This window comes from Mya arenaria, chromosome 5, assembly GCF_026914265.1.
Source record: "Mya arenaria isolate MELC-2E11 chromosome 5, ASM2691426v1".
Taxonomy (NCBI): Eukaryota; Metazoa; Mollusca; class Bivalvia; order Myida; family Myidae; genus Mya; species Mya arenaria.
The window spans coordinates 13,276,739-13,304,665 of NC_069126.1; the positions used below are offsets into that span (position 1 = coordinate 13,276,739).

Here is a 27,927-nt window from a genome sequence, read left to right on the forward strand (position 1 = left end):
AACTGTCATATCTAAAACAACGGCATGGGAAATAAAACCATCCTATTTCGATCAATCATCACAATATATCACTAATGACGAACAAAACTAACAGTTGAAATCGTAAAGTATATAACATATGGTGAGAGGGTATTTGGCAGACTGTACAATTTTCTTGAAGGCGATATGTGTGTAAAACTGAGCTCCAACAAATACTGAATAGAGTGTTCAATTTCATTTGCGAAATTATAATTATTGTTAACTGAAGAGCGCCATCTTTGTTTTTACATTTTGAGGAATCAGTTCTCGGTTGAACAATAATGGAATTGCTATGCGTCGTCTTCTGAATAGCGTTCTAAGTTAATATTATTGTTTTTTGTGAATTGTACTTCTATGATTGAATTATGGTGTGAATCTTTTTAAAATTATATTTTAAAGTCATGTCAAAATATTGAAATCTTTGTCTGTCAAAAGTCTAAAACATTAACCCTCGGTCGAGGAATAACGAAAAACAATATTTCCCTCGGCCTTTTGGCCTTAGGTACTATTTAACTTGACCCTACCCAACCGTATGGATATCGCTTTTTCAGTTGTCTGGCAAGCCATTTAAAACAATATATTCATGTTCCACACACGAAATTTAATGATTCAAGATTGGCTGAAACAAACGACGACCTACTAATAGGTTATAATGTTTTGTCATTGTCACCAGACTTCTTTTTATTATAAATAAATGTCATAAATGTGTGTAATATACTGTGATAGTTAAAGATTTGTCTTAAAATGAAAACATTGTTTCCATGAAGCAGACGATAAGATTATTATATGCTTTTAAAGGTAAGTAAAATATATCGTTGAAACGAATAAATTCGGCGAATAAAACGGAAATGTTCCAATAATTCTCCACTTTTGTATAAATATAACAGAAAATGACAAAAGACAAAGTCATTTCTCCTTTCGGAAAATGTTTTGGTTATCAATTATGTCTAGACTATCCTTTTTTAATTAAAACACATACCAACATCTTAGAAACTTGAACGGCTTTAGTACCTCTAAGTGCCTTTTGTTATGTCCTTTTTCCTCATCTATTCATGCATAATGAAGGTCACAATACAAAATAATTCTCAAGAGCATTCAATAATGGTTCAGTAAATTGCAAAGTATCAGAAACAAAAGATGGAGAGAATCGAGTTCTATACTCAACATTGAGAAGACAGCGACAACTAAGGAATATGCACGCTAACGATCAATGTAACCAGGTTTTTGTATAAAGGGCGTACCATTTCTTAAAGGAAATACACAACGCGATAGGACCACGCACACATTTTACAAATATCAACCCGATCACCCCTCGTTTATATTATCTGCCACGAGCCGATATATAAATTAACCTATTAGTTAACTAGTTCATGACAGTTGTTAGTAATTGAGCCTCGGCCAACTGAGTAACATATTTCTTGAACGAGTGTCACAAGCATGTATTTGTTACATAGCGAAAAAGGACTACTTGCCTCACCTTCAATGAAAATGAACCAAATACCAGATACGGGTAAATCAATGCTATTGCCTACGCAAAATGTAGTGCAGAAATGAAGTACCCGAATAATTTAGAACAAATATGTTTATTCCGATCATTTTCACAACGTGTATATGTAGAATTGATACTGAGATAATAATGAGTAAGAATTGCAACATATACGTTTGATGAAATTAACTTAGTTTTAAATTGTAAGATGATGTCATAATTTATAACATATTTATGGGGTCCTTTTTTTGTTTAGTTATAGTAAGTGTCAAAGGTTGAAGGAATGTATTTCATGAAATCAAGGTAAAATGTCACTTTTTCCTCAAATAATTATATGATATATTAACAACTTAATTGTAATCATTGTTTATAATTATAATCATTGTTTATAAGTTTATTATCCAAACAAAATGAAAAATTAAACGTATGATTTACTGCACTTTTACCAATAAAGCAAAGTGTTTTTAATTAAATTTGTTTTAAAGATGCACTCTCACAGATTGAATGTTTTGACAACTTTTTTACTTTTTGTCTTTGAAAGAGTTAATTTTTGCGAAAATCCATGGAAACCAATTATATTTGACTGCTTACAAAAAAAATAGATCGCAGGTTTTTATATTTAAGCTCAAAAAATGATGTTTTATGCATTTTTTCTTAAACCGTTAGTTACGGTTTAAGCCATAAAACATCGAACGGAAATATGAAAATCTACGGTCTGATTTTTTGTCAGCAATCTTATATCATTGGTTTGCAGATATTTACGCAAAAAATTGCTCTTTCCAAGATAAAAAATAAAAAAGGTTGTAAAAATGGTATATCTGTGAGAGTGCAGCTTTAAACATGCGACGTGATATTGTTATATTGTACAACGATGTGTACTGCAGAAATATACGTGATGGATAAAATAAACCGAAATCGAGGTATAACATGGTTTACGTCATTATCAGCGGCTAGATATGGAATATCTAGTACGGTATGTTCAGCAACATATTCGTAATTGCTCGTTGAGTCCGAGACTGGTTCAACATATTCATTTTATGTATGAACAAACGTAGAAATCCAAGTAAAATAGACTTCAAATATCCTAGCAACAGGTAGGAAATTGCAGGGTAGAATGAATCATTCAGTATCAAAGCTTAATATAAATATCGTGTATTTGTTCTTGAAATGAATTCATTGTCTTCAAGTTAACAAAGGCCATCTGCCCAAAATAAACAAAATTTACAAATAAACATAGTATTAAGTTGCAAAAAGATTGGCATATGTATCATGTTCAACATATGGTATAGTTACATGGATTGTGAACTGTAATATTGTAGCATTTTCAGTACACATTAAGGCGTAAAAACCATTAAAATTGTGACTAGACTAATTCCAATAAATATACATTGTCAACGAATAATATCGAATTAAGGTCAATGAAAGAATGCAAGGTATTCTCAATCAATAACTGTCAACTTTTTATCTAATGAAATATGTATACACTTGATCTATAAATAACGTTTTGGCCAGCATATACCAAAACGGTATAAGCTCAATTCATGCATAAATTACTACCTTTTTATCGCATCCTAATTATAAGCTATTTTGTTTTGTTATCAAAACTGGAAAGATGAAGAAACTGGATTTGCGTTTTAATTCTTTATGTGTTCATGGGAGCAAAGTGCAATTATAGCTCAGAATTATGGCATTGAAAAAAGGATATCAATGTTGTGCTCTGTCGAGTCAAATTTAAGTAAATAAAAATGATTTTAAATTTTGTTTTTGTATTGACTTTTAATTGACACTCATATTCACAATCAATACATACACATGTTTAACAAACATAATTTTTGAGTTATCAATCTTTAACTCTTACAAAATAATGCATTTATGGATAATATTAATTACTGTTTGTAACCTTTCAATTAATCGCTGAAAACGTAAACATATTAAATGATCGGTGAGTGCATTTTTTTTTACTGTCATTTTCTATCGTCTCAAAACGTAGAACATAGTAGATTCTGCATCTTTCTTTCAAATCAAACTCGATATCCTTTATAAGAACCATTGCATTCGACAGTTATTCCTCCTTTTTGGTATATTAAAACAATTGTATTAATTGTGGTAAATATTATGATAGGAATGCATCTGTAATGGTTGCTGTTTACGTTGCTACGCAGTTGGAATACTCGATCGCTATCTTTCAAACTATTACGGACTTGTTCACGATATTTCAGAATAAATAAAGTTATACTTTTGAACGAGATTAAACCGGGGTATGAAGCGGGACTCTCTATCTTTCTTGCAAAACACATGCTGTGTGGATCGGGAAATATGAAGCTCCAAGACAATTAATTTGAGTTATTTAATTAACAAAAATTATAAAACGTCTAAGTCAACAATGCCAGGTCGAGGACGCACTTTCAGGGCAGAGGTAGAGGTTTCAGGTTCCACAGCCGTTAACAAACATGATATACATGTCAACAATCATTTTAGCTTACTCTCCTATGTGTTTTGCAAGAAAGATAGAGAGTCCCGCTTCATACCCCGGTTTAATCTCGTTCAAAAGTATAACTTTATTTATTCTGAAATATCGTGAACAAGTCCGTAATAGTTTGAAAGATAGCGATCGAGTATTCCAACTGCGTAGCAACGTAAACAGCAACCATTACAGATGCATTCCTATCATAATATTTACCACAATTAATACATTTTTTTTATTATACCAAATAGGAGGAATAACTGTCGAATGCAATGGTTCTTATAAAGGATATCGAGTTTGATTTGAAAGAAAGATGCAGAATCTACTATGTTCTACGTTTTGAGACGATAGAAAATGACAGTAAAAAAAAATGCACTCACCGATCATTTAATATGTTTACGTTTTCAGCGATTAATTGAAAGGTTACAAACAGTAATTAATATTATCCATAAATGCATTATTTTGTAAGAGTTAAAGATTGATAACTCAAAAATTATGTTTGTTTAACATGTGTATGTATTGATTGTGAATATGAGTGTCAATTAAAAGTCAATACAAAAACAAAATTTAAAATCATTTTTATTTACTTAAATTTGACTCGACAGAGCACAACATTGATATCCTTTTTTCAATGCCATAATTCTGAGCTATAATTGCACTTTGCTCCCATGAACACATAAAGAATTAAAACGCAAATCCAGTTTCTTCATCTTTCCAGTTTTGATAACAAAACAAAATAGCTTATAATTAGGATGCGATAAAAAGGTAGTAATTTATGCATGAATTGAGCTTATACCGTTTTGGTATATGCTGGCCAAAACGTTATTTATAGATCAAGTGTATACATATTTCATTAGATAAAAAGTTGACAGTTATTGATTGAGAATACCTTGCATTCTTTCATTGACCTTAATTCGATATTATTCGTTGACAATGTATATTTATTGGAATTAGTCTAGTCACAATTTTAATGGTTTTTACGCCTTAATGTGTACTGAAAATGTTGGAAAACGTGCAGTTCTTTGTTAACACTATTCTCTATTAGAGGCTGATTTCTTGACAAATGTTTTTCGCTACGGGTTTTCTTTTCAGTATATTAATATAGGTAAACCTTAAGTCCGCAATATAGCGACTGGAAATTCTCATGAAAAAAACACATCAAAACTGAAATTCAAACAGCCAGATTAGCTGGGCCATTTAATGCCTAACCTTTCAACAGTTTGCTCGTGTCCCCTCTTGGCCTCGTACCTTAACAAAACCCTGGATATTTTCGGTTAATACATCACCTATCGTATCCAGACGGAAAATCAATCAGTTCATTAACCCCGCGCTGTCATCCATTTACAATGCAAGTTCTTCGAATTTGATCTTAAATCAGCATTAAATCAGCATTTAGAGTGATTCCACTTGCTAGGTTTTACGATAAACGGTCAATTTTATTTCGACATGGCAATGACCTTCGGGGCAAGCATAAGCTGCTTAATTCTTTAACGCTTTGCATAGTTTCTTTGTATTTCATAAGGCAGCGCTTGAGTTCAGGTGATCTAAATCAATGATTATTCCTGGGGGCAACCGGAAGTACATTATTTTGCAAGGATATAGATATAAATAACACTTATAATACCGTTGCTTGAATGACACTAAGCCGTCTAAACACGGCTACTGCATGGATATTTCTCAAGCCCTGGACGCCCTTATACTTGGCGTCTTTGTGGTTGCATTTATTTCTTGCTTTGCGTTGCCAGGAGATTGCGAATATATATTTCGGATTTTGCATTTGATATTTATGGAAGGGTATTTAAGTAAAAAATCAATTCATATAAATGAATTATTCTTGTATGTAAATTACATTAATATTATGGTAAATTTATATTCTATCATTACTGCTAACATGCGCATTCATACTATTGTTACGAACATGCGCATTCATACTATTGTTACGCCCATTTAGAGATGTTACTACATCTTAGTTACAAATAGCTGCCATATATGATATTCATATAAATGTATTATTCTTGTATGTAAATTACATTGATATTATGGTAAATCTTTGTTCTATCATTACTGCTTACATGTGCATTCATACAAATGTTACGCACATTTAGAGATTTTACTACTTCTTAATTCCAAATTGCTGCCATATATTAGAAACTTGTTAATTTTAGATTTTATCTACAGACTGACAAATGTCTGCTGACTACTGCCTAATAACTGCTTGCGTGAATCTAAACGAATAGTTTATTTATAATTCAAATTAATAAGTTAAGGTTATGCTAAGCGAAAACATCCAGTACTATAACACTGTAAATATGAAAATTTGTTCATGCTCAAGTCAATCGTATAATCAAACTTCAAAAGATTAAAACAGTAAAATGCTTAATGTTTTACTGATTTTCAATATTCCAACTCATTTTAGCTCAAGTTAGGCTCTTCCCATCTTTAATTTAGACAAGAGTAAAGGGTTACAAAAGAACCATTGCAAATAATCTTTGTGAAATAGCCACCTCAGGACCGCTAAGACACACAAGGACATGCAAAGACACCTCAACTTTAAGGGAAAGCTACTTTAAAGCACTGTACTAGGTATTAAGCAGTTAAGAACTAAAACAAAATATCACATAAAATCATTTTTACCGGTTAAAATCGTTTTTGTTTGTAATAATTACAAAAATGTAGAAAGGGCTCAAAGTCTCAACCAAATGTTCCCCTTTGTCTTTACTGGTTTAGAATGTCTATTTCTATGTTATTAACCTTGCCGGATCAAGTAGAAATTGATCTTATTAACCCTTATTAACCCTACCCTGGCCCTAAATCCTAGTGGTTATTTAGGTTTGTCGTCAACCAATTAACTGTTAGTGTTTCTTATGAAACAGTACCTCTCATGGCACTCATAATATGCATGGACTATTTAACACTATTAAAACACGTTATTTAGATTTTGACGGACTAAAACATTATAATTGATGTCTTTCAGTACATATTTGAAAGCTTTGAAATAGATTACCCACTACTGTTAGTGTCTTTGTGTCCTAGCTTGTGTGTCTTGGCGGTATTTACCAATAATAGTTGAGCTAAATTTTGCCCCCTCCATTTGTGATTTCTTGGTTAGATATTTAATTATTTTTTCCAGTAATGCATATATACCTGGTGATGATTGAACCCGTGACACTAGAAATCCTGCTCTCTACCGCTAACTGAGCTAGCTGGGGACCTCAGAGTAAACAGTGGCTCACTTAGTAACGGCATGAATTTACATAATTTCAAAGACTTCTCTGCCCCTAAACCAGCCCTTTTTACGATTTTTGATATTTCATGTTGCTGGTGTAGGGGCAGAGGAATTTCTATAGTGAAAATGTGGGACTCTCCTCCCCCTCGCAGGAGAGGAACTTTAAACCACTATATCTTTGTAAAACATCATTTAATAAACATTTTAACACTATGCATCTGTTATCTAGATATTATTGAACCTATCTGAACAGAAAAAAATGTTTTGTACACCTCAGATATGTTGTGGTAAAGGTTACAGCAAATATGTATGGCATAAGTACATTTATACATGAGGCATTTGATTTGTCAGATAACTCTGAATTGGATTGCCTCTAACTAAGACCTAATGGTTTAAAAAACAAAAGTTAAAGTTCAGATAGGTTAATAAATATATTGATAATATATTTGTAACATTGAAATATTAATCCAATGCATGGTTACAGAGATATATTGATTTAAGTTCCTCTCCTGCGAGGGGGAACAAAGTCCCACATTTTCACTATAGAAATTCCTCTGACCCTACACCAGCCACATAAAATATCAAAAATCGTAAAAAGAGCTGGTTTAGGGGCAGAGTAGGCTCAGATTAGGTAAGGGGGGCCAGTCTTGCAAGTTAGACGTGGGTTCAAATCATTGTCCTACACTAGGTATATCTCCATAAAAGTACAATTTACGTCTAAACAGAACTTTATACCGATCGGTTAGTGCAAAACTAAAATTGATTATAAGATTTGCACTGACCAGACAATGTCGATTTCCCTTGAACACTGTAGAACGATTTTGCTTCTTCAGATTTTTAAATTTATATAGAAACTGTGAGATAAATAGTCATTGTTCCAGTTTGCGATGAGTCATTTAACGTGTACAACCCAATTTGTAAAACATTAAAACTTTCGCACAAGTTGCAAGTAAAACATTAAAACTTTCTCACAAGTTGCAAGTCCAATGTATCCGGATTGACGTATCCGAATTGCATGCTTGCGGTCGACAAATATAAACTTCTATTTGGACAAATATATACTCCTGATTAAGACGTAGGAATGTTGCGGCTTGTTTAATGTAATTTTTCAATGTACAATGTATGTTTATTGATATTTACCTCATACGACGTGTATATAATATGTGTTGTTTTGTTATCGTCGTTGTTCATCGTATTATCTGGGGCTGTAGGAATCGGGTAATGTTTATCCATGCACCGTCTCGTCACGGAAAATCCCGAAGTTATGAAGATGCTTGACAGAGTGACCTCCCGTTTATAGCAATTTGCGCTAGAATTTTGTTTTTTTTATTACTGGTTCCCTTCCATATCTCGAATAACACAATGCACAATGCTTTGTGCGTTATGAGTGCTTATATTGCAAAAATCAGAACATTGAATTTGTGTATTTTTAATTGCTATAAGGTAGAAGTGCAATTTTAACATTAGAATCTACATGTTGAAGGAAAGTTTGATTATGCTGCATGCAGAAGTAATGAAGCAACACAATGAACTCGCTCAATTACATGCACGAATAAGACGGTTATTATTTACACGCAATAGCATGCATAAACATCTTGGTAATAATAATAGAATGTCGATTTACCATTTGAGACTATGCAGTTGTCACTAGTATGAATACACATGTCACTAGTATGAATACACATGTTAGCAGTCATGATAGAATATAAATTTACCACAATATTAATGTAATTTACATACAAGAATAATGCATGTACATGAATTGATTTTTTACTTAAATACCCTTCCATAGATATTGGCTATAAGATCATCTACATACATACCGTAGCTGCTGTGTTATCCTACTTTACTTAACAGTCTATTCCAACACACGTATGCCATAGGACACTTTAACATACATTAGTAAAATGTTATTATATTTTATATAGACACCTAATACAAGCGGTCAGCCGAGCCTCTCTCGGTTTGCGTCGTTTGTTCGTACTCGGACTTCCAGCCGTGTTTCACGAATTCGTTCGGTTTCACGCCATATATTTTACTAACGATTAGTTAAGTTGTTGTCCTGTTAGCGCAGAGGTTAGCGCACGCGCTTCTCACCAAGGTGACCCGGGTTCAATTCCCGGTTTAGTTAAGTTAGTGGTCACCAATCCGGACAAGTGGGATTTCTCCGGGCACTCCTGTTTACCCCACAAAACAAGACCTCCCTCTCGCGCAACATCGTGCCAACGAGAGAAATTTCTTATTATTAATCATAACTTTCTTCACAATATTGTAAACTATATAATGTTTAAACTAAGTTAAGCAATGTTTGTTGTCTCTTTTATGTTGTATATATGGAGGTCAAATTTAGGAACTGTCAATGCTGTTGTTTTTGGTTTCTGCCAAAGAAGTTAAATAAAATATAAAAAAATTGTCTTCTCGGGCATGCATTAATTATTTTATATTGAAGACGCTCGGACGAGTTGTAAATTTGAAATTTTGTATTTGCAAATACGAAATGGCTTATCTTTTTGTAGAAAGCAATGTATGATGGATCTGATTCATTGTATTTGTCAAATAAATAAAAGAATAAATAAAACCTTTTCCCCCTATGTGTTCGATTGTTGATGTCAATTGCAACAACAAACGATGTGTCAATTACATTCATAAAAATCTTCATACACGGCAAATAAGTTAAAAGGAAAAATGTTACTAGGTCATAACAATTTGGTGCTTAACACGGATTAAATCAAAATTGGAATGTCAAAGTATTCAAGAGCTGAGAAAATGAGATCTTTGAAACATATAACTACTTGAGCATTTGCGGGTTTCTATGCAATTCGCATCACTAAGTATGGATACCATAGAGACGGTATCCTAGGTAGTCAGGCTTCTTTAACAAGGAAGCTTTGAAACAGCAATTACAAAGGAAATGACAAGACAAGCCAAGCAGTACAAGATAAATATGATTTTGATTATGATTTATTGTTAAGATGAGAGTCACTAGGATCAATATTTACAGGCAAACGACACCTTAAAGAAACATACTTTAGCATTAATGATACCAGCTTGTTTTTAAGGTAAATGTTGTGAACAAACACATCCAAATCTGATCGTCTAGAACGCCCAAAAATAATATTTTTCCCATATACATCTCTGAAAAGGAACAGCCATAGACCATATTCCCCGTTTAGCTCCATTGTAAACTAAATATGAAGCCTCTATGATAGGCGCCTTGGGGCATTTCCAACGCATGACATAATGTTGTGGCTCAAACTATTCAATTCTCTAGTTAATAGAGGATAGCATAGATATACCTTTTTATATGTTAATATCACTTATTTTGTAATAACCATCGTCGTCTGTATTATAATTAAAAGTTTTAACAAAATGCTTTTATTCGGAAACACGCATATATATATATATATATCCAAGTAATAAAATGGGGTTTTATACTTGATAATAGTAAACCTACGCAATAGTTCATGCACATTAATTTACTTTTTAAATAAATGTAAGGGAAAACGTCTCTGAATACATGTATTCAACTATAATGAAGAGTCGCAACGTCAAAGACGACAAAAAAGACATGATTGGAAGGCAAAATAAATCAATATTACTCAAATTACTAAGCTAGTTTTGTGAAAATAAGTGTGAAATGCAAACGTTTTTAAAGGCCTTGTCTCTCATTACCTTAAATCCCTCGCCAATTATTCTTATTATAAAAAACCCGAATGAACTAGGGCAAGGGAAAACACAGCTTGGAGATTAGTTATGAGCTGTGGAAAACGGTAGCATTTTTTTTCTTTAATAAAATAAGGTTAACGTTGCTTTAACTGTCGTATTTGTGACATTCGCAGAGCTTGGAAATAAGATGCTTTAGATTTTTAATTTATACCGTAAAGCAAAAATTGACAATATTCTGGTGTTTCGGCTTGTGTAAGTTAAGCGTCCCTCTGCTATTTACAGAAGTCGCCTTATATTTCATTAGTCGCTATATTGAAAAATTGATTGCATACTCTTAGTTTATAACAAATTGCGAACGCTCATTATGTTGCAAGACATCATTCTTAGTAGCAAGAACTGGGCAAACATATTTAAAAGCTTGAGTAAACAAAGTCAAACTTTTCGTTGTATCCAGCAATTAGTTTACCTGCAGTTGAAAGAGTGTTGACCGGATTATATTGCAAAGCTCATGCACATACATTTAGTAATTCGAAATTAAGTAAATTCGGAAATGCAGCATATCGCAACTGTGAGACACAAATTATAAAACCCATAATTATTATAATACTATAACTTGTTCCTGTAGCTTGTCCGCGCACTTTATATGATTGTGGCCTCTCGCTATTTGAAGATAGACAGTATGTAGTGATAAGTATAAAACTTATCTCGATTCGGCTATACAAACATTTCCATGCATAAAGATAAGGGTTGTTATTATAACAATCATTTCATAATTTATATAAATAATACAGAAACAAATCAGTAGTCAAAAGTTTAAATACAAACCCCGCTAAATGACACCGGGTCGAAGCAAATGACAAAGAACAGAAAATAAAAACATTCATAAACCAGACCCACGGAACAACAACACAAAAGTGCACAAGCAATACACTACATATATGAAATGTAAAACTAGGGGTGTTTATCAAGGATCGTTAAGTTAATATTTTATAAAATGCACTTTTACTCCCAAATAAAATTAAATTAACCAGGATCAAAAACAGATGTTTCAATATACCAAAAAGGATGAATAAATGTCGAAAACAATGGTTCTTTTGAAGGATATTGAGTTTAATTTGAAATTAAGTTACTGAAAACACGGTATGTCAACCTAATCAGACAATAGTATTTCACAGTAAATCTTTTAGCACTCGCCAATCATTAAATATCTTTAGATGTTTAGCTATATAAATACACGGTTACAATAGTTGTAATTAATAGTTTCCATAAATGCATCATTAATGGAGTAGTTGAAGGGTTATCACTCAAAATGTATGTTAGTTATACATGTGCATGTATTGATATTGAAATAGAGTGTCGTTTAAATAGCCAATACCAATGATAAAACAGATCAAGCTGAACAGATAAAGATAAATTAATAATAATTTTATTATTATCTATGATTCGATTACGGTTATCAATTTTGATTAAAGTCATAAAAGTCAATATTTTACAGACAAAAGATGCCAGAAAGAAAAATACATTAATAAAACAAGCTTTCAATAAAATCAAGTGATGTAATTGTAATTTAAACCTCATATTAACAGGAAAAAGCCTCAACATTTTGTCACGCATTAACAAACCTCGAACACGTTTTCCATTATGAAGCCAATTAGTTGTAATGGAGATCAACCGGGAGCTTAATAATTTGCGTATCCTTTTTTATAAGTAAATACGAATGAAAAGATAAAACAGGGAACTTTTGTACACGAATGTTTGTCTATGTCTTGTGTTATATGTAATTTTAGTGACAACAAATCCAAATCTGATCGTCTTAACTTTTCATAACGTACTTGAGTTTAACGTTGACAGCGTAATCAAGCCATACGTTTTCCACATGAGAAAATAGTGTTATAGGAATATAATCACAATTTTTATATTGCGTCAAAATGGTCAACTAAAATTTAATAATCTAATGCTTTTTACATTTAATACATTTTCAATATTTCTAACGTCAATGTTTCACAATGTTTTATACACATGAGTCGAAAAATTAACCCTTTGCTTAAAGGCTCATATATGTGATCATAGCTGAAAATTTCGAAATAACTATGTTTTAATGTTGGCTTAGTTGATTGAGCAAATTTCGTTTTTATGCTTCATGCCTCACTTTATGATGACATGAGTTTAAAACGGTTCTTATCTGAAGAAAATTATGCCAGACAGCGAGTAATTGATATGTTTCAAATGACTGCAATTTTGTTGAAGCTTGTGATGCTTTATAATGTAAATTGATGGGAACAGCCGTCTGAGACATAATATAAATTTCCTCAATTTGATTGCTACCTACTTGTCCAGATGTATGGCTTCAAACTTATCTAGAATCAAAATCAGAGGCGAAACGGAATTGGTTAGTGGGTTAAAGTCAAACTTTTGGCCAAAAGACTAAGTGGAATCACTGAGACATGTATATGGATAAGTATTGGAACTATATTGACTACCGCCCTGAAGTCATCGGAAGAATTACAATAAGGAATTAACGAGCCCGTCTGTTTTATGACTCCGCGATCAATCTGTCGACGTAATTCAGCTTACTGATCCTTTTCACTAATGAATTACCGAAATTTAAGTTGAACATGCGGACATAACAAATACAGAGTACGTATAAAAACCTAAAATATTTTTAATTTTATTTGGCAATATTCCAAGCTGTTGATAATATGCAAACTGGTAAATGTTCTGATAAATTTGTATCAATCAATACCGTAAATGAACATACTTTACATACGCAAAGGAGTTATTCGGCACTCATTATCACACACAATTTAAATACAGTTTTGGTAAGTTGTGTTATCATTTGTTTCTGAAATTACACAGTCATTGCACTGAGCGGTCATATTTCAGCTTTTTTTTCATTACTTGAACGTAAATAACTCTTGGGATATCCATCCGATCCAGATGAATCTTAATGTAAATCAACATATTATATTAATACACGCTAAGATTCAATAATATATGTCTTGTTTCAGAAGTTTCTGTTCGTTCGTGACATAATGATGGCATCGGACGGACAAATCCTTCTGGTTTAATTTCATTAATTCAAGGATAATTACCCTTTTCACGAGTGTATGTTTAAGTTTCACATCGTAAATACTAGGAAAAAAAAACAAGGCGTGAAACATAAATTACGTATTCAATCAGTGAATTAAATTGTTATTTTACACTGGGAAAAACAATTACCCTCTATAAAATCAATGCTTTCGTTTTACTCATTCGTCGCCATTTAAAATCTTTACTAGATTTGTAAATTTCTTCTATCTTTACTTTTGGCGGCTGTAGGCCGTTGACAGGGTAGTATCCTACTGTTTTTTGATATCTGGTGATAGGAGGCGTACAACTGTTATATATAACTCATTTTGAATCGAAACTTCTTATAATTTATGTAAAATTAAGAAGGTTTCATTGTCAAGCATGTATTTACTATAAAGAGTGCTAGGATAAGTCATCGGAATGGTTAAGTCCTCTTATTGATATCATAACATCTTAAAACCACTCGGAATTATATCAAGCCTGAATAATATATTTGGATTCAAAACTTTCACCGGAAATTGCAGTATCATATCGACGTTTTTCTTTGAAAGCAACGACAATAAAGACTATAAAATTCGTTCCAGTAGGTCATGAAGCGTATCAACGTATCAAATATTGATCGCTAAAAGCATTTTAAAAGTACAGACAAAGTTCATTGCTTTGTGTTCTTTAAAGGACATTGCTATCTTGTTGACAAAACATCAAACTATTTGGATGTTTATAGTGTCCTGAAAAGGTGTTTTTTAAAACATTGCTGATTGTGATAAAAATATGTACAACCATACCAAAGTAGTTTAAACACATACCTGCGTGAAGAGCTTGCTTGATGATGATATCAGATTCGTGATAAGCTGATACATAGATTAACTCACTTGGTTTCCTGTTATACATGTACAACCAGAGATACTTCAAAAAGAGTTTTCATATCTTTAACAGAAAAATCATGACTTTTTATTTAGTCAGATAAATAGGAAGTTAAAGGTCAAATTGTACTTTTTGTCTAATCGGAATTAGTTTTTGAAAAGTCAAACGTAGCAAGGATTGAAATAATTACTTCAAAATGTTAATTAAATATGAGTCTATGATTGATGGAATTTTGGAATTGATAAATTATACATTTGAATGGTCGCAGTAGGCTTAAGTTTATACTGAAACCAAATTCTTGAAAATAATGCATGTACGCTGGTTTTGTACGAACTTTTTATCTACACGTGGTTACAAAGTAAGGACAAATACACGTATTTCAGTTTTCTGACTACGCATGACTTATGCCAAACTGTGAAAGACAAACACATTTGATACATTTTTAATTCATAGCCTAAGCTTTCAAGTTTCAAACATTAATGTCAACTCATCTCAATGTACTTAGTTTTAAATACAGATGGTCATGCTATAAGTAGATGTGTTAAAGAAAAAACACATGTATTATTTATTACAAAAAAAAACAGTAAATACTTTAAATCGATTAAATTGGGAAATAAATATCAACATTCACAGTGTTCAGCAAAAAAGACACTATCAAAATATATCAATTTACTGATTATTTGTCTACGTTCAAGTCGCCAATTTTAAACCTTACGAAATTCGGTAAAATAAATATATCGCGAAAGAAAAACCTTGCGGTTTCTAAGTGATTTATAACAGAGTCTTTATCAGTATTAAACTATAACATCGTTGCAGTTACATTTCTCGCATCCTATATAAGTAGATCCAAATATTTTGCAATGTTGGAAGTCCTTTAATTGCTCACGGTCAAAAATAAAAAGAACACGCATTGGAACTACTTTTTTTTACCACGCACAAATGTTTAAGCGAAGATATACGTTTTTACTATAATTGACTAACTGAGATAGGCGTAAAGGCATCAACCCTGGAATCTCGTGTAAGATAAGTGCTTCCCAGCCCTCGGGCATGGTGTTTGACGAGAACTCGGTCAACCTCGTTTCCGCAAAAACAATACTTCGCTCGGGTTGGAATGAACCTACCTTACCCTATCGGACTTGTAAGACACTTTCAGTCAGCACCTTATCCCATATTGTCATTGCGCTGCAGCGACTCTTGAAGGAGTTTTGCTCAGTTGTGGTAGTTACACTGACTGATATGAGATTTTATTCATGTGTTGTTTTATCTTACACAAACCAAAAAAGAACATGGTTATTATATGACTACATCTAGCACAAAAAATAGCTAAATGTCATAATCATTCACAAACCTTTTGTAGGGCTGCAATAACGTCTTAATGAGGTTGTAAACTGTTCTGTGTGGTATGAAACTCCGTTTTAGTGAGGTTGTAAACTGTACTATGTGTAGTGTGAAACTCTGTTTGAGTGAGGTTGTAAACTGGTCTATATTTAGTGTGAAACTCCGTCTTAGTGCGGTTGTTAACTGTTCTATGTGTAGTGTGAAACTCCGTCTAAGTGAGGTTGTAAACTGTTATATGGGTCGTGTGAAACTCCGTCTTAGTTAGGTCGTCAATTGTTCGATTTGTAGTGTGAAACTCCGTCTAAGTGAGGTTGTAAACTGTTATATGGGTAGTGTGAAACTCCGTCTTAATGAGGTCGTCAATTGTTCTATTTGTAGTGTAAAACTCCGTCTTAGTGAGGTTGTAAACTGTTCTATGTGTAGTGTGAAACTCCGTATTTTGTTGTATGTCATCGTCGGATACCCCAGATACACACTACGCTATGCTTTGTTGAGTACCGTGGGCAATTTGGCTAGGAAAATCTGGTAATCATGAGTAAACAATGAGGTAGTTTCATTAGTTCCGCAAGGTACCAGATGCTTTTTTGTAATATATTCTTGCGATCGCCGGAGTTGAACCGGGTTCGCCTTCACAGTACAATAATATTTGGCAGTAGTCAAGACCACACGGTCACGGAGGCTTCTGACACTGTAAAGTTATTGAACAATATTTGAGTGTAACTTGCGAATTCATTGAAAGAAGAGTTGTATCTCCTGCCTCATACAAATTCATTAAAACGAGATTTTGTCAGTCAATTGTCCCACCATATGTATGAAGAGTAACGAAAGAAAGTACCGTGGTTGCCGACGACGCTTACAATTGAGACAGTGACACTGTTAACATAATAATTATCTCATATCGACTATTACTTGGTGACTATTACCTAGGGACTATCACCTAGTGACTATCATTTAGTGACTTTCACTTGGTAAATTTCACTTGGTGACTTACAAATTTATTAAATCACTTAATGTCTCTCACTTACTGACTATCATTTGGTGCATATGACTTGATGTCTTTTACTCAGCAACTATCACTTGTTGACCAGCACTTGTTGACTACCACTCAGTCACTGGCATCCCTTTGCACATGCTGCATGTTTTGGTACTTCAGAAAGAAAATCTGACATGACGTGTTTTTTCTTTGAGAATATGTACCGTGTTCTTGTGCCATGGTATACACAAGTGCGAGTGTTTAACTTCGTTTCACAAAGAGCACCATCACGGCTCTAACTCGCTGACCCCTCCTTAATCACTGTATAATCAATTTGTATCTTTAAAGTTGTTTGACGACCAACTGTCCGGACAACGTTTCGGCTCTCCGTTAATCCTGTTATCAGAATCAGTCTGGCGGTAACATTTGCGTAAATATTGATTAAGCAAATGCCATTGTGAAATATGTTTGACAGTATAAAAGAAAAGAACGTCATTGATTTCAGAACTATTGTTACCAACATTGCACCCATGTGGTGCTAGTGAACAATGCCCTCGAGGAAGACTTCTTGGAGCAACCTTAAGGGTACGTGAATATGTACTCTGCATATGTTAGAGTTCATATTGGCAATCTACAAACAAATAGAGCTAGTGCAGTGAGGCCAGAGCCCATGAACGTACATTGTTTTCTGTCCAACGCTGAAATGAACTCGAACTCATTTGGTGTTCGCACTCATTTTACTCACTAGCTCCGCCATCTGTGTTGTAACGTGGTATTTTGGCGCGACATTAAATAGCCCTGACGTTAAAGCTTCATTTAATCAGTAAATGAGTGTCGTGTGATGGCGAATTGTCGCGGCTTCGTGAATGTTTCACAATATCAAATAAAATCAATTGTTGGTTAAACAAAAAGGAAAAAGCATGGACATTTGTACGTTTAGGGTACTTTCGTTAAATATCCGGATATTTGGATAATTAGAATTACCTCGGTACGTTTGCGTTGTACAGATACTTGGATGACATCATTATTTATCTCATTTATAATGATGTTATACTCTTTTTCAATTAAGCCATTCTGATCTCTATTCGCATGATAATAAAAACAACAAACAAATGCACACTTTGTTACTGAATTGTACTGTGTTGTTTTCGACAAAGAAAATAATAATAAAAGAAGAAGGTCTAACGTTAATGCTAAATTTGTATTTGAATACTGTCAACCACATATAATGAATAGTTGTCAATACGATTAGATATCTGATAACACAAAACGAAAATACATATTTGTGTCCACCGTCAAAACTGCTCTTCATGATATGGATCTACAGTAAATTCCCGATAATCGATTGGCATTGGCCCACAAATTTGCGCAAACACCAACTTTTGGTGTTTGATTTTGCTGCAACAATAGTGAACTTAACCTCGAAGATCAATACTACGAGTGCCGATATACAAGCACTTCGCTCTGCCGTCTGCACTAATCCGTCGTCTGGTAAATGTCATGATCAATATTGTATATACCTAGTTGTCTTTAAACTCTGGCTAAATTTAATTGACTGATTACATAGTATATACACCTGCAAATGTGTAACAGTTATATCATTGTCTTCCAGCTTTTCATTTATGGTGGTTGGGATTAACAGATGAGGTTGCAGAAGGAAACTATGTCTGGACAGACGACAACATTCTTGCACAATCTACATGTTACTGCTGTATACTTCTTAAGTTACATTCATTGGTTTCACTGAATTCAGGCACTGAATTCGACATATTGCGAAAGGTAAAAAACCCTGTTCGTATTAAAACAGAATCGAAGATTTTTCAGAAAAACACTCCTGAATTAATTGACACTCAATTTTGATAAACTCAATTTTAAGTAGCTTCATATCATTTAGATCAGATGCGAAGGTGAATAAAACTCTCTTTTTTAAAAGAGCATATTTTGTCAGTTTCCGTGTTCATAAACGGTTTATGTGTCGGTGCTTTTCCATTATTTTTTTCAAACATGGAACCATTTGATTTGCTTTTATAACATATTCGCAGATCCGCAACAATTTACTCTAGCCGAACACTTATTTAATAAAACTAACACCTTGGGGTTACACTTTTGCGCTAAAATGCAAAGAGACTAAACAATGAGAAGGTAGAGGATCAAATTAGTGCGAACACCAAATAAGTTAGTGTTCATTATGTCAAATAAAAAACTGCAGCAGGAAGCGTGTATTGAATGAGTGGCATTAGGCCGACCTTTAAAAAACGCACACGTTGAAATTCCTGATCATTTAGCCTAGAACTCTATTATTGCCGATGTGCAATTTCATTGCCTGACAAAGTAGATTGTTTACTAAGAGTTTTAGATATCATGCATCGAGGAAAATGACGCCTGGTGGTCTTTATACTTTGTCGTCGAAAGAATAAAAAACAAATACGCAATACAGCAGGCTAATGTCAGTAGACATTTAGTATTTACATTCCGACGATTACCAATTAGAAAGAGGAAATTATCTATCCTTAAATGACCTTTCATTTTTACGAAAGTGCATTGACATTTGTTTTGGTATGATAATTCTGTATTAATACAACAGTTAAACATATTTATTAAACCCAATTAGCAAAATACCGATAATATCTATTTATGACATTATCATCACACAAAGGTTATTAACATCGCCACACTATTCACGCGCCTCTAGCCTATTCTAGGATACATAATTCCAACACGGCCATGCCAAATACTTACTTGGGTTTTCATTTACTTCTGAACGCGCAGTGTGGTAAATAATGAAAACGCTGAAAGAGTTGAAAGACTGTAAGGGCGACAAGTTTTATACAATTTGGTTATAAATTGTAGATAATTACAATCGCAGCCAAAACATATTTTCAAAGAGGGATTGCCCGTACTGATGTCGATTTAAGCTGGGTTTGTGTTATGATATACATTTAACAAGGTTATCATGTTTGGTCTGTAATTCCAAAATGCCGGCCTGCCTCTGTACGAATAACGTAATATAAATTTTATGATAAAATAATATTAAACTGTATTACCACTTAATGTTTGAGTTAAAGAAAAGTTTCGATAATCAACTTACAACACAATACAACATACCTTCCACAATATTTTTACAACATACCTTACAAAACAATACTTTAACAACATACCATACAACAAGAAACTATATAAGCAAAACATACGACATAAAAGTATTTTAACAAAAGGATGCTTATGTTATAAATGGTTTGTATGAAACTACATTAAAGCGGATTATAAAGATTTAATGAAATCTATTTGATGCGCTATGTAAAAATAATTGCGCGTTGACCGAAAATAAAACGATGATGAAATTCGATAGCGATCAGCGATGATCGGTTGATATATATATCGATTATTTCTGATCTGATCAGATCGATTGTTGTTATCCATTTTTATTCGATTATCAATTATAAAAACGTCCGCTTATCCAACACTTAACTCAATAGTTCATGTCTCAAGAGGGAGGTTGTGAAACTTCAACAGGACGTATAACATTAAATATATTTGATTTGTCCCTAAATTAGACAGCTTGATAATGATATATAAGCTTCCAGTTACAACTAGTTGATATATCGCATAACAGAGTAACAGAACTCATTGTCATTGCCTTTTAAAAATAAGACTAACAATCGCAAACAGCCTTCAGAATGTTTTCCACGAGACTACTGGTGTCGGTGTTTTTCTTTGGTAAGTGTTTTCTTTATACCAATTTAATTTTATTGTTTTGGCTAATGCATAAAATTGGTATGTTTCACGAAATAAATGGTATGACAAAAAAAAACTAATGCTTACTTTCGGAAATGTAAGAAAGTTAAATATTTGATAACTGAACTTAAATATCTTAAATCAAGCATCATGATTCAGCGATTTATATTACATAGGGTTTTTCTTACATTCGAAAGGTAGGACAGACAAGTTAACATTTATGAATGCATGGTATTTGTCAGCAAATTAATCTGATAAAAGTTCTAAATTACTGCAAAAACGTGATCAATGCAAATTAAACAAAACATGTCAGATTGTATTAATTTATTTAAAGAGATATTGAGTTTTAAGCTCACGAAATTATGTGAAAATACAGGCAAACAGAGTATTTTGCGCCAATCAAAAACAGAAGTTTACACTTCTATTGAATATTTTTTTTCTATTCTCTATATCATTTCTAGGTTTGTATTTTTATGTATGTTGTATGTTTAGGAAGCTAATTGAAATGTGTTTCGCATACGAAAAAAAATGTTAAAACTAAAATATATCTATGTAATAGGAAAATAGTCTTCATTTAAGAAATATGAAGGTGCTTTTTAAAATGCCAAATGGCAGCCATGTTTAATATGCAGATAAAACACTACTCAAAAGATAGGAAATTTTAGCCATAACTCCAACCATATGATTCTTAAGACTTTATTCCAAAGATAGGAGCTTTAAAGCTGCACTCTCACAGATTGAACGTTTTGACAATTTTATTTTTTGTTTGTTTTCGAACTGGCCAATTTTTGCGAAAGTGTATTAGAACCAGTAATATAAGACCGCTGACAAGAAATCAGATCGCAGATTTTCATAAATAAGTTAAAAAATTGAAATTTTATGCATTTTCTTTGAACCGTTAGTTACGCTTTAAGCTCTTAAACATTAATTTTAGAATGGAAATATGAAAATCTGCGATAGGATCTTTTGTCGTCAGCAGTCTTATATCAATGGTTTGCAGATATTTACGCAAAAATTGGAACATTCCAAGACAACAAAGTATATAAGTTATCAGAACGGTCAATCTGTGAGTTTGCAGCTTTAAGCTTCTACTCCAAAGGCAGGAATGTTCAGCTTCTACTTAAAAGATACACACTTTAAAACTTCTACTCAAAAGATAGAAAGCTTTAGCTACTCGTCCAAGGATAGAAACCTTTAGCGTCTGCTCCAAAAATAGGATTTTTAAGCTCTTACTCCAAAGACATAAACCTTTAGCTTCTACTACAAAGACAGGAACATTTAGCCTCTACTTTAAAGACAGGATTTTTAGGTTTCTGTTTGAAAGAAAGAAACCTTCAAGAACTAGTCAAAACATAGAAATTTCAGCTTTGAGTCCAGAGACAGGAACTTTAAGCCTCAACTCTAAAGATACGAACTTTAAGCCTTTACTCCAATGATATGTAACACTGTATTCCAAAGACAGAAACCTTCAAATTTTAGTCCAAAAATAGGGCTTTTTAGCTTCTTTTCCAAAGAAAGGAGCTTTCAGCTTCTTCTCCTTATACGGTTTCGACACGAACACGCAATTTGACGCCATTCGTTAACCATGTACCTATGTGTTTTTTATCAGGCTCCATGGTCGTGTTGGCAAGTTCCTTGTGCTTGAACCAAAACAATGAACCGATGAATGATGGGGATACATATGTGATGAACGATGATCCATGCACAAGTTGCATTTGTCAGCAGGGTACATTGGCTTGCATGTCCGATATGTGTTATTTGAAGCCCTGCCCTCCCGGAACAAAACCCATTAGGATACCGACGAAATGCTGCGAGAGGACATGTGAGCAAACTCGGGGATTCAAGGCGAAACTTGCCAAAAAGATAAATGCAATGCAATAATTTGTAGTTCGGTTATAAATAAAACTTTTCAGCTCATGACAATTTGTTATTACATTTCGATGACCATGTACAAGGTATTATATATTTCTAGAAAATTTAGAATACACATCGCGCAAGCTAACCCAGCACTATGACGTAGTACGTTATACAAATTGGGTTTAAAGGGGCACAGTACAGGTTGATGAAAATGAAAAAAATAACATTGCATTTTTATTTTTAACTCATGTTTGTGTACAAAAAAAAAATAGGCGATCTCCTGGCGCTATATGTTCTGAATCAACGTAAATTACACCGAATGCTGAACAAGGGTTACGAAACCTTAAACACAAACTATATTCCGCAGATAATATTTAGATCTTGAGATCTTTTAGTGATATGTTTTTGAATGATAAAGATTACGGTATTTAATCATTTGAGAGCGAACACAGCATCAGCAACGAGGATTACATATGGTTTGAAGTTTGCTTCGGGGGCATGCATGTGATCTTGAATGCCCCGCTCGGAATGACAATTCCTGTGAACTGCATTAGAGCTTCAAATCCATGTTCCTTTAAATATCCTACAGCAAAAGTAATTTTATACAACACAATCTAATTACAAAGTAAGACACCAATACGTAGGCTTTGTGTTCATGCATTGCAAAGATACGTGTTTTTTGTACTAAATAAGGATAACGCATATGAAGTATATATGTATATTAAAGCATTATACTCTTGTGTATATAAACACAAACATTATCTTAATAATGACTGTGGTCACATTCCTGAAATCGTTGAAGTTTCTTAAATATGGTTACTGTGAGATTTGTACGGGTGTAACTCGAGGGAGGAATGCGAAAAGATTCTGAGTGGCATTAAATAAGGAAGAACATATAACCTTTTCGCTTTCATCCCTCGAACTGAGCACTCTTTTTAAGCAGCGTAATGTTTACAACTAACATATCTTATTGAATGCGGGCCCTGTATATATAAACTGCAATAAATTAAATATGGCCCAGAAATAATGCATGACGTACGCTGATAATTCACTGAATAGTTTTCTTATCTTGTTAGGTACTGGCGGATTGTGCCCAAGTTAACTTTTTAGTTCAATGAAGGGGAAGAAAAGTATTAAAATACGCCCAAAATGCACCATTTCGAACAAGAAATTGTTCAAATGTTCGTGGGGTAGGACCCACACCTCCCCCACCCGTGCCAACACCTTAAACCAAATAACTTTCGTTTCTGAGGGAGGGGCGCAGGACTAAAGGGTACACATCTTAGTAACGCCCCCTCTTACGTCAAATCCTTGAACGCCCCTGAGATATATAAAATGCATGCACGCGATAATCATGAAAAAATTGGAACAATTTACACTGTACCTCGTTAGCTTTCACAATGACTTCATAGTAATTTCGGGCATAAGAGTTTGAGTTAATAGAGAATATAAGATCGAAATTTGCATTTTACAAACCATAAGCAAGTCCCTTTAAGTGAACAGCTTAGAACAAAGTAAACATTTTATTGAAAATAGTTTTGTTCATTCCAACAAGATGAACTGACTGTAAAAAGATATGAGACAAATATTTGCACACTTCAGTCTGCAACAGTCGAAGTATATACATCTCAAAATAGCTAGGGATAACCGTAATCAATTGATTATCTATTCCCATTCTCTTAACAATAACTCCTAAGTTAATTGATCAACATCTAGCAAAGGTGTTTCAGAACTTATCCATTCGCTTTAACAGATATCCAGCTAACATAATGAAAATATATGGTTTTAACATATTTTATTCAAAATTGCTAACCACCTTTGAAAACGTGTGCTTGAGCAGATAAAGATCTAAAGATTAGATAGTTGGTTGGTTGTAATTTTGAGTCATTTTTAACTATACTGATTTTCAATTACAGAAAATTTATATGGTTGTATTATTCTTTTAATTGTATTGTACACCTTAGCATATACTAAATGTACAGCTTATTTGTATCGTGATTTAAGCAACGAGTTACGTCTGTGTCTATGTGTCACGGTACAAATAAATGCATATAGGAATATACAATATAGTACTTTACTCCACAGGTGACTTTTTGTTAGAAATTGCAGGAATACACATTCAAAAATATATGTAATGTGTGTATGTTTGTGTGTGTCTTCAAATTCATGACTCTCCGATACCCATGTTGGGTGTCATATTCTAAATTTAAACATGTATCTGCCGCCATGTCATTTAGGTTCATGTAATATACCTCATTTGCCATAGTTTATGGTATGAGAGAATAAACGTTGTTTGACTTGACTTGATTTGAGCAGGACATATGGTTTTGATGAGGCCATTTTACACGTCTACAAGACAGCGGATGATGTTATATGCGCATATGTAATGAAGAAAAACATACCAAAATATGGGAGGAACTCTTTAAAGTCCAATCATGTTTAGGTGATGTAAACGTTTTTTTGCATGTATTTCAAAATTACTTCTCTTTATCTTTTAACCTTTTTAACCCCCAGAATTATAAACAATGCATTATCGCTAATATTAAATGCTACAAAACCGAAGAATAATCTAAATTTAGCGCGCTCGTCATTAAGAAATTTTCATATCACGTACCTCTCTGAATACCTAAAATTCTACGTTGCATACTTTTTTAGTGATTTGCATTTTTTAACGTAGAACTTTTTGGTTTAAAATGTTTCCGGTAACGCAACTGAAAACACTTTTTTTACTTTAAACAAAAATGTTATTTCATCACTAGTTGACAATGCATCAAGAAACGTAAACCAAGCAAATCAGATGTGGCCTGTCCAAATTTATGGCTATATTTATAAATAAATGCATTTATTTTTGAATGCCGAGTAAAAAAAAAATCTTTACCTTTATCACAAAACTAGATTACACTTCGCAATATTTTACTTTTGTAAGTAATTTTAAACAGGTTTGCGCATGAAAAACAACACATTTTTTATTAATCGGTTGAAGCAAAACTCATAAAAGATGCATCCTGTGACCTAAAGCCCCTTAGTGTTTATTCCTACACATTGAAGTTAACAAATGAAATGCTGTTTGTCTATCTAAACATTTTCTGAAATCCTGGCACTCTATTAGTTTCAGCTTTTGCAATAAATGGAAAAAAGACATTTTTTGTTGAAAATCATTTGGATATATGCTGTCAATTGTGTATCCGGAATAAGTCTTTTAAAGAGTGCAAATTTGACAAATTGTTACATAGTGTTACACATTGACGTACTTAAACGTGACAGATGTTACAGAATATCGCTTTAGGTTGAAATACTATGTCATAACATACCGTCTCATCAGTGTTTAAGTGATAAATTTATCTTTTTATTGCAAAATATGAGGTGCGGATTCTTTGCCTTGTCAAACTCGTGTAAAGTGCGTCAACATTAGAAATAAGATTTTCTGCATTCTGAAACGTCAATTTTAGGGGAACTAAATACGACAGGACAAATAAAATACAGAAAAGTGCCTTGGATTGAAAAGGTGTACTTGGCTAGGTTCATCCAATAAATTACTACGCCTTCGTAATAATAACCATTTAGTCTTCAACGGGTTCAATAAAATTGTCTTATATCATTGTACATTATACAAACAATTTGACACGATGTAAGTACGAGCTATGAAGCGAGCCTTTAAATCGACATTCATTTTATTCTAGCAGATTATTTTCTTTAATAAAAAACATTTCTTTTAATTGAAATAAAGTAACATTCAAATGTATTTTCTTATATTCAGAAACAATAAATTGCAAAGTGTTCTACATTACTGTATTTAAACAAGCAACTTACTGGCCTAATCACTTATTTACAATTAACGTTTCACATATTACGTCTTATTGCTGAAGTGGAAAAACTTTGGAAATGACAACAAATATTTCCTATGTATTCAGTGAAATGAGTTTCTGTCATTTAAATGCCTTTCGAGTTTCAAGTTCAGTTTTATAACGTTACGAAGGAGCCATGTATAGTCGAATGGAAGCGAAGAAGTTTAACTTTGATAGATTGAAAAAGACACTACGCGGACTATGAGTCTACCAGCCATCACCAGGTGTTGAATAACGCATATGCGTGCAATTGCGTACGCAGTGTATTTATTCACTTCAGCTTCAAATTAAAAAAAATTAAAAAAATAAATTTTCCTTGGCATAATGAATTGATAAAATGCATGACGTGAACGTTAACATTGCACAACAGATTAGGCTGTTTAAAGTGGTTACCACAGTTAATAAAAAATATAATTGCGAATACAAGCTTTGTTCTATTATCAGGCATTTGTTTTATGAATAGTTTCTGATCTCAAGTGCTCGTATTCCGATTAGGGCAATTATGAGTCTATAAAGCTAATGGACTTTAATTAAACATTTATTTACGACATTTCAGTATATAGTTTTCGAAAAGAGAAAAAAAGATAATTGAAAATAAGTCGAAGATTCTTTTTGTTGTGGGTTAATTACTCAGGCTATTAATTGACAGTGCATTTAAACGATAGAACAAAGGAGAACGGCAAACCCGTTTTTAAGTGCATAGTTATTGAGTCATACATTTGGCAAAAAGGGATTTCAGTATCGCAATACATATTGGAAAGCCGAGAAAGACAAAAACATAGCTGTTAATTACTTTGCTCATACAGTCATACCAGATTTAACCTTCATGCGAGGTATTCAAACGCAAAATAAACGACTTAGAAAATCGGAAACAAAAGGGAAATTTGTATAGAAATTTTGTTATCCCTATATGATTGTAGACGAAGAAAGGATGAGAGAGGTATATTATGTGAATAAAGGTGAAGCTTATAATATTGTTTTGATCGAACGTGAAAGTAGGTGTTATGATAAAAAAGAATACCCAGAGTATGGTCCATTCATATTTAAGCATTACAGAATCAAAGCTATGTCATAAACAAAAAAACAACAACAATAAACTGTCTAATGTAAATAAGTCAAACGGTAACAACCAGGAAATCCAATATTAAATTGATAATTAATGCGTTAATTAAAAAAGCATTTTCTGAAAAATATAAAAACCTTTCCAATAAGAGTTAGCTGTCCTATCATTACGCAAAATATCGAGCAATGATTAATTGAAATATTTATCAATTGGATTCAGTTCTCCTATGTATATAAGTGCTAAATAGGAAGAAATTCCATTTCGCTCCATTTTTTTCAAGTCTGAAGTATGTTAAAGTGAGAGACACTTTTGGAGATAAAAAA

At 33.0% G+C, this 27,927-nt stretch overlaps 1 long non-coding RNA gene across 1 annotated transcript; it reads left to right on the forward strand.

The window, feature by feature from the left end:
* The first annotated feature begins 20,684 nt into the window (after positions 1–20,684).
* LOC128235357 (uncharacterized) lies at positions 20,685–22,756 on the forward strand. Its single transcript, XR_008261198.1, has 2 exons — positions 20,685–20,821; positions 22,449–22,756. It is a non-coding gene; the product is annotated as an uncharacterized LOC128235357 (long non-coding RNA).
* Positions 22,757–27,927: the final 5,171 nt, after the last annotated feature.